This window comes from Bison bison, unplaced genomic scaffold (genome assembly GCF_000754665.1).
Source record: "Bison bison bison isolate TAMUID 2011002044 unplaced genomic scaffold, Bison_UMD1.0 scf7180017864533, whole genome shotgun sequence".
NCBI lineage: Eukaryota > Metazoa > Chordata > Mammalia > Artiodactyla > Bovidae > Bison > Bison bison.
Window position 1 is genome coordinate 8,195,642 of NW_011495082.1, and position 8,874 is coordinate 8,204,515.

Sequence of the window (8,874 nt, forward strand, 5' to 3'; positions counted from 1 at the left end):
GAGAAGGCAATGGCAACCCACTTCAGTACTCTTGCATGGAAAATCCCATGGACGGAGGAGCCTGGGGTAGGCTGCAGTCCTTGCGGTCGAGAAGAGTCGGACACGACTGAGTGACTTCACTTTCACTTTCATGCACTGGAGAAGGAAATGGCAACGAGCTCGTGTTCTTGCCTGGAGAATCCCAGGGACAGGGGAGCCTGGTTGGCTGCCGTCTAGGGGGTCCCACAGAGTCGGACACAACTGAAGTGACTTAGCAGTAGCAGCAGCAGTGTAAAAAACATTCAACGGTTTTTTGTTTTTTTTTTTAAGATGCATTATCTTGCACTAAAAATAAAAAGTCCTTCCTTTCTTAAACGGATAAATTAAAAATAATTTTTAACAATGCTGAACACTGTTAAACTACAAAATTAGTCATTAAATTACTCAATTAAACCTCACTGCTCTATGGCTGGAAATGATATGATATACGGTCTGAACAACTTAAGTTTATTTCTGTGGGCTGTATACATCGCACACCCTCCAAATACTAAGCATTGAACCAGATGAATTGACATATGTTACCTGGTATACAGTTGGCGCAGAGAAGGCAATGGCAACTCACTCCAGTACTCTTGCCTGGAAAATCCCATGGACGGAGCCACCTCATGGGCTGCAGTCCACGAGGTCGCTAAGAGTCAGACACGACTGAGCGACTTCATTTTCACTTTCCTGCATTGGAGAAGGAAATGGCAACCCACTCCAGTGTTCTTGCCTGGAGAATCCCAGGGACGGGGGAGCCTGGTGGGCTGCCGTCTATGGGGTCGCACAGAGTCAGACACGACTGAAGCGACTTAGCAGCAGCAGCAGCAGCATACAGTTGGTGATGGACAGGGAGGCCCGGCGTGCTGTGGTTCATGGGGTTGCAAAGAGTCGGACACGACTGAGCGACTGAACTGGAACTGGACTGAACTGGACCTGGTATACAGTAGGTGTGGCTGAAATGCAGCCGTGATTTGCACTCCCACCCTGTCCCCAGCCCCTTCCAGTCTGTGGAGCTGGATCACTTTCTGCCATTTTGTTGCCAGGTCCCCTGTCTTCTCCTGTCAGTTCCAGGGCTTAGTCCCTTAATGTCACTGAACTCCTTTGCTATTCTCCATCTAGCCACATCCAACTGCTACCTAACACGTCTTTTCTCTGTTTCTTCATCATTTTTCTCTCTTGTTTCCTGCTCTTCTCAGCTACCAGAAACAACAACACAAGAGCGATCTACTTCAGAGCCACAGTCAGCTGATCAATATATTCCTTCCCATCTAAAGAAAAAGAGGAAAGAATCAAAGCAGGTCAAGATGATCTTCGGCTTTTCCGAACTTTTCATCACAGTCTGATACCCAGACGTTCATTCATTGTTATAAAAGGTATTTCACGGTTTCTTTTACTTCTAAGTTTGGAATTACTACAGGTACTTGGTCTATAGAGAATTTAAGTTTTGATAATTATAGCATTTTAAGGTTAAAAAAGTAACAGAAGACAAGGTGGCTGCTTTCTCAACCCTTAAAAAAATTTGCCAAAAAACCTGCAAAATTTTCTATTAAGATCAGACCTTAAGGGGAGTTCCTGGGTGGCCTCGTGGTTAGAATTCCAGACTTTCATTGCCATAGCCTGAGTTCAGTCCCTGGCTGGGGAACTGAGATGCTGCAAGCTGTGTGCCACAGCCAAAAACAAACAAACAAACAAAAAATAGATCGTGAAATGAATGAACAGTGCTCCAAAGAAGGACATAAAAATATGGCCAAAAAGCAGATTAAAAGATACTTAATATTACCAATCATTAGGAAAATCAAAACCACTGAGGTATTACTTCATACCCATTAGGAGGACTATTATTATTATTTTTTTTTTTTTTAAGAGAGAAAATATGCCTGGCGAGGCTATGGAGAACTGTTGGTGAGGATGCAGAGAAAATGAAACCTCTGCACCGCCAGTAGGAAGGTAAAACAGTGCAGTCATTGTGGATAGCAGGATGGCAATTTCTAAACAATTACATACAGAATTAGCACATAATCCAACGCTTCCACTTCTGGGTATATAACCAAAAGAAATGAAAGCAGGAGACTAAAATAGATATTTGCACACTCGTGTTCACAGCAGCATTATCCGCAATAGCCAAAAGGTGGAAGCAACACAGTATTCACAGACAAATGAACAGATAAACAAATTGTAGTCTATATATGCAAGAGAATATTATTCAGCCTTAAAAAAGGAAGAACATTGAACATGCTACACCATACATGAACTTTGAAGGCACTATGCTGAACAAAATAAGCCAGTCACAAAGGGACAAACGGCATATGGTTCCACTTACATGAGATATCTAGAGCAGAAACAAAATTCAGAGAGAAAGAAAGTAGACTAATGGTTGCCCAGGGCTGAGAAGAGGGAGAATGGGAAATGTTTAATGGGAATGGAGTTTTGCTTGGGGAAGACAAAAAATTCTGGAAATGGACGGTAGTGACAGCTGCATAACAATGTGAATGTATTAATACTTGATGCCACTGAAGTGTACACTTAAAAATGGTTAAAATGACTGATTTTATGTTATGTGTATTTTACTACAATTTTAGAGAAAAAAGAATGAAAAGTTGACATAAGTTAGCTTTTTTCACTCACTACTCAGTTACCCATGGCCACTGTACAAACCCAATTTGATCCTAAAACAGGACAAGTTATGTAAATATGCTAATGCGAGCCTGGAAACATCTCTACATATCTGGAGACATCAGATTCTCCTCATAGAGGACTGTCGGGGAAAGCTGAGAAAAATAGGCTGTCAATAAAAAAGATCACTTATGGTCACACAAATCACTGAATAAATATTCTTGAGAATTGTAAACACTGATGACTGCATGCCTAGATCCTTGCTATTCCAAGATATTTCAAGATATACCAAATATATTTCTTTTCCTAGCCTGAAACACATATCACATACCTCCAGAGCTCACTTTCTGATTTCATCCAGATCTCTACTCAAAAGTCGTTTTATCAAAGAGGCTGACACTGACCACCCTATTTAAAAGAGCATGCTCCATCCTTCTGTCTCCCCTCAGTGTGCTTTATTTTTCTTCATAGCTCTTATCACTACCTGACATATTTATTTGCTAATTGTCCTTCTCTATCCACAATGTAAATTTCAACACAAAGATGGCCTCTTCCGTTTGCTATTGGAAACCCAGCACCTAGAACGCTACCCAGCACACTGAAGGTGGCCAATGAATATCTGTTAATTGAATGACTGGATAGATGTTTACAGTTTCATAGGTCATATTGCCCTCTTGACTTTGGTACCAGCATTGTAGTAGCCACTGCCTCAAAGACATCCAGTATCCCTGGTTTAGGCTCACCCTTAAGTTGAAGGAACACTTAGTTGAAGAGTCAGATAGAAGCCTGGTAGCAGCATGTCAAAAAACTGCTCCCTGACTTACTTTCTAACTCAGTTCAGTTCAGTCAGTCCCTCAGTCGTGTCTGACTCTTTGCAACCCAATGGACGCAGCACTCCAGGCTTCCTTGTCCATCACCAACTCCCGGAGCTTGCTCAAACTCACGTCCATGGAGTTGGTGGTGCCATCCAACCATCTCATCCTCTGTTGTCCCCTTTTGACGTTCGTTTTCTAAATACATTAAATAAATACAGTGTATCTGTTCCTCGCAATGAGGGATAAAGAATAAACACGAAGAATGTATCTCTAACAAAGCTTTAAGACAAAAGTTACCGTGAAATGGATATTTCACGCATTTTGGTAAATGGTATAAGGCACATGGTAGCCTGAAAAACCAGAGGATTTTTCCCTTTGGAACTTTTGAGAGGATTTGGGGAAATAGACAAATGCAAGATAGTCAAAAACTAACCAATTACTTGGCACAACGAATACACACTCCGGAGCTCTAGACGAATATGTTAAATCTCTGGATGAGGGAAAGAGAAGACTGACTCCAAAATATACCTAACTTTATTTCAAAGTCAAAAGTCTTCAATTACGAACGCATCCCAGTGAAATGTCCCACCAGAGCTCGTGCAAGTTACAAGTTTTGAGAGCATTTTATAACTGCACTTCATAGTCTTCCGTCTGCAACGAATGATTTCTGATAAAGGTCTGTCAGGTGATGGTAATTTTCGTAGAAAAATCTTTAACCAGAAAACTGCAATGCATCCCCCTCCACCCTACCCCCCAACCTGAGAAAGCTTAGGAAGGCCCATTACGCTACAGTCTCCAAGTGGAAGGAGACTCAGCCAGGGAACACACGTGTTCTGCCCCGCATCGAAAATGGAAATAGCAGGAGTTAAGCTGCCCATCGGCGAGGTCCCGGGCAGAAGGCAGAGGGGTGCGCAGGAACCACAACTTGGCTCCCGGGTACCCTCCGGCCCCCTCCGGCGGCAGCGACCCCCGCCCAGGATGAATCAAGGGGCCGGCCTCTTCCTCTTGATTCCTGCCCGGGCCTGCCCCCCGCGAGCTCGCACGCCGGCAAACGCTTGTCCTACCTGAACTCTGCCCCCAGCTGCAGGGCTGTGGGGGGAGGCGGGAGGAGGCGTGGCCTTCCAGCTCGCCAGTCGAACTCCCTCGTGCGGTTGTTATGACTTTCCCTCTCGGGAATCCGCGCCCCGATCAAGTTCAAGTTGCACTTCCGGGGTCCGCTAGAGACTGCAACGTCATCGCGCACGCGACGCCGACGGCCGCGACCGGCCGGAAGTGGGTGGGGCGCGGTCGCTGGGTTGGTTCCCTGGGCTGTTCAGTTCAGTTCAGTTCAGTTCAGTTGAGTCGCTCAGTTATGTCTGACTCTTTGCGACCCCATGAATCGCAGCACGCCAGGCCTCCCTGTCCATCACCACCTCCCAGAGTTCACTCAAACTCACTTCCATCGAGTCTGTGATGCCATCCAGCCATCTCATCCTCTGTCGTCCCCTTCTCCTCTTGCCCCCAATCCCTCCCAGCATCAGAGTCTTTTCCAATGAAGAGTCAACTCTTCGCATGAGGTGGCCAAAGTATTGGAGTTTCAGCTTTAGCATCAGTCCTTCCAAAGAACACCCAGGGCTGATCTCCTTCAGAATGGACTGGTTGGATCTCCTTTCAGTCCAAGGGACTCTCAAGACTCTTCTCCAACACCACAGTTCAAAAACATCAACTCTTAGGCGCTCAGCTTTCTTCACGGTCCAACTCTCACATCCATACATGACTACTGGAAAAACCATAGCCTTGACTAGACGGACCTTTGTTGGCAAAGTAATGTCTCTGCTTTTCAGTATGCTATCTAGGTTGGTCATAACTTTTCTTCCAAGGAGTAAGCGTCTTTTAATTTCATGGCTACAATCACCATCTGCAGTGATTTTGGAGCCCCACAAAATAAAGTCTGAGACTGCTTCCACTGTTTCCCCATCTGTTTCCCCAGAAGTGATGGGACCAGATGCCATGATCTTAGTTTTCTGAATGTTGAGCTTTAAGCCAACTTTTTCACTCTCCTCTTTCACTTTCATCAAGAGGCTTTTTAGTTCCTCTTCACTTTCTGCCATAAAGGTGGTGTCATCTGCATATCTGAGGTTATTGATATTTCTCCCGGCAATCTTGACTCCAGTTTGTGCTTCTTCCAGCCCAGCGTTTCTCGTGATGTACTCTGCATAGAAGTTAATTAAGCAGGGTGACAATATACAGCCTTGACGTACTGCTTTTCCTATTTGGAACCAGTCTGTTGTTCCATGTCCAGTTCTAACTGTTGCTTACTGACCTGCATATAGGTTTGCTCTGTCTTCAAAAGGTATCCTAAATCTAACCAGTTCTTACCACTTCTACAACTTCTACACTGGTCCTCAATGGGTGTTCAAAGTGACTGTTCTAAATGCTTCTATTCTTACCTCTGTACAATCTAGTCTCCAATTGGCAACTGTAGAAATCCATTTAAAAAGAAAATTAGAATCTGTTCCTTCCCTATTCAAAACATTTAAGATGTTCTGTACTAAAATTAAAATCCAAAGTTGTTTTCATACATCCATAAGATCCTGAATGATCTGACACTGGGCCACCCCAAGCTGCTGTTGAAGAAAAAGGTGGTAAGAAATAGTTCTGGAGTGAGGCATGGGAACTTGGCCAATAATTTGGAGTTTTGGAAAAGACAATGCTAAACATGATTTACCAACTCTTGCTTGGAAGACAAGAGACTTGGTATTCTTCATTGACAGAGTACAGAGATAATAACTGTTAAGTTTTCCCAGCAACTAGTAGACATGTTGGTACGTGGCTAGGTGTTTTCATTTGCTAGGGCTGCCATAAGAAAGTACCTAAAACCAGGTGGCTTAAACAGTGGAAATGTATTGCCTCACAGTTCTGGAGGTTAGAAGTCTGAGACCAAAGTACATCCAATGTTGGTTCCTTCCAAGGGCTACAAGGAAGAATTTGTTCCTTGCCTCTCCCTTGCTTCTACAGGGATGCTGGCAATCTTTGATGCCCCTTGCCTTGTAGCTACATCACCCCAATCTCTTTAGTTTCACATGAGATTCTCTCTGTGTGCTGTCTCTGTGTCCAAATTTCCTTATTATAGGGACGTCAGTCATATTAAATAAGGGCCCATCCCAGTGACCTCATTTTAACCTGATTACCTATCTGATGACTTTATTCCAAGTAAGGTCACATTCTGAGGTACTGGGCTTAGGATTTCCTGTATCTTTATGGAGAGACACAAACTCTAGGGTAGAATTATTTTGAAGAAAGGGAGAGAAGTAACTCTAGCAGAAAGGGACAAACAAGTCAGTAGAATAAGGTTGTGTGAAGTAAGCTGCAAGAAGAGGGACTGCATGGAAAGTTAGAGATATTGGCTGGAGCATCTGTCCCATGTATCAGAGAATGGCAGTGTTGGAATTCCTGGACTTGGGTGAACCTCCAGAACAAAATGTACAAAAGTACTTGATGACAGAAAACACCAGCACCTGGACATTTTTACTGAGGGAAGCATGGTCACAGTCTATGACAGCCTTTTCTTCCCACTCATGAGGCGACATTGAAGGACCTCAAAGTAACAGAATAAGTGTGGAACATATAGAAGTAAAAGGTGCAGAAGGTGAGACAAAACAATTTTCCCTTCCTTCCAGCCATATTTGTGAGTCAGGAGTATGATTGGAAAGAACACAGTTTAGAGTGAATTAGAGATTTCCAGTCCAATATGTAAAGAGTTTGAAGCTTGAAAATCAGCATTCTTATCCTCATGACAAGAAAGAAAAGCCTAAAAACCTAAATTCAACAGCTCTTTTTAGATCCTTTAGAGAATTGAAGTCAGAAAACTATTATGCCTCAAATTAAAAAGACAGGAAAGTAGTTAAAGAAAAGCATAGCTTAACAGAAATCAAACTCCATTCCTTCCAGAGACACTTAGAGGGCTCCAACAAACCTATGTACACCAGGACCCAGAGACCCCACAGAGACTGAGCCAGAACCATGTTTGAGTGTCTCCTGACGAGGTATGGTCAGCAGTGGCCTGCCGCAGGGGCAGGGGCTCTGGATGCAGCAGATCCAGGTATGGCATAAGCCTTCTTGGAGGAGGTCGCCATTAACCCACCATAGAGCTGCCAGAACTTACACAGGACTGGGAAACAGACTCTTCGAGGGCACAAACAGAACCTTGTGTGAACCAGGACCCAGGAGAAAGGAGCAGTGGCCCCACAAGAGACTGACCCAGACTTCCCCGTGAGTGTCCAGGAGTCTCAAGCAGAGGCACAGGTCAGTGGTGGCCTGCTGCAGGGTTGGGGGCACTGAGTGTAGCAGTGAATGCATGGGACCATTTGAAGGAGGTCGCCATTATCTTCATTACCTCCACCATAGTTTGGCCTCAGGTAAATAAAAGGCAGGGAACACAGCCCCACCTATCAACATAAAATTGGATTAAAGATTCACTGAACATGGATCCATCAGAGATTCCTCAGATTCCCCCTCAGTCAGTCTCTCCCATCAGGAATCTTCCATAAACCTCTTATCCTTCTCAATCAGAAGGCAGACAGACTGGAAACCACAATCACCAAAACTAACCAATCTGATCACATGAACCATGCCTTGTCTAACTCAATGAAACTATGAACCATGCCACATAGGGCCACCCAAGACAGTCGGTCATGGTGGAGAGTTCTGACAAAATGTGGTCCACTAAAGAAGGGAATGGCAAACCACTTCATTATTCTTTCCTTGAGAACCCCATGAACAGTTTGAAAAGGTAAAAAGATAGGACACTGAAAGATGAACTCCCTAGGTCGGTAGGTGCCCAATATGCTACTGGAGATCAGTGGAGAAATAACTCCAGAAAGAATGAAGAGACAGAGCCAAAGCAAAAACAACACCCAGTTCTGAATGTGACTGGTGATAGAAGCAAAGTCCAATGCTGTAAAAAGCAATATTGCATAGGAACCTGGAATGTTAGGTCCGTGAATCAAGACAAATTGGAAGTGGTCAAACAGGAGATGGCAAGAGTGAATGCTGACATTTTAGGAATCAGCAAACTAAAATGGGCTGGAGGGGTGGATTTAACTCAGATGACCATTATATCTAGTACTGTGGGCAAGAATCCCTTAGAAGAAATGGAGTAGCCATCATAGTCAACAAAACAGTAAAAAATGCAGTACTTGGATGCAATCTCAAAAATGACAGAATGATCACTGTTCATTTCCAAGACAAACCATTCAGTATCACAGTAATCCAAGTCTATGCCCCCACGAGTAATGCTAAAGAAGCTGAAGTTGAATGGTTCTATGAACACCTACAAGATCTTCTAGAACTAACACCCAAAAAAGATGTCCTTTTTATTATAGGGGACTGGAATGCAAAAGTAGGAAGTCAAGAATCACCTGGAGTAACAGGCAAATTTGGCCTT

At 43.9% G+C, this 8,874-nt stretch overlaps 1 protein-coding gene across 3 annotated transcripts in view; it reads right to left on the reverse strand.

Annotated features, from left to right (window-relative positions):
* The window catches only part of FAM172A (family with sequence similarity 172, member A), a 283,100-nt gene extending 278,426 nt beyond the window's left edge, over positions 1-4,674 (reverse strand). For all 3 annotated transcript variants that reach the window (XM_010831927.1, XM_010831928.1, XM_010831926.1), the window contains exon 1: positions 4,514-4,674. The gene's annotated coding sequence lies outside the window, so the exon portion shown is untranslated. The remainder of the gene's footprint in view (positions 1-4,513) is intronic.
* Positions 4,675-8,874: the final 4,200 nt, after the last annotated feature.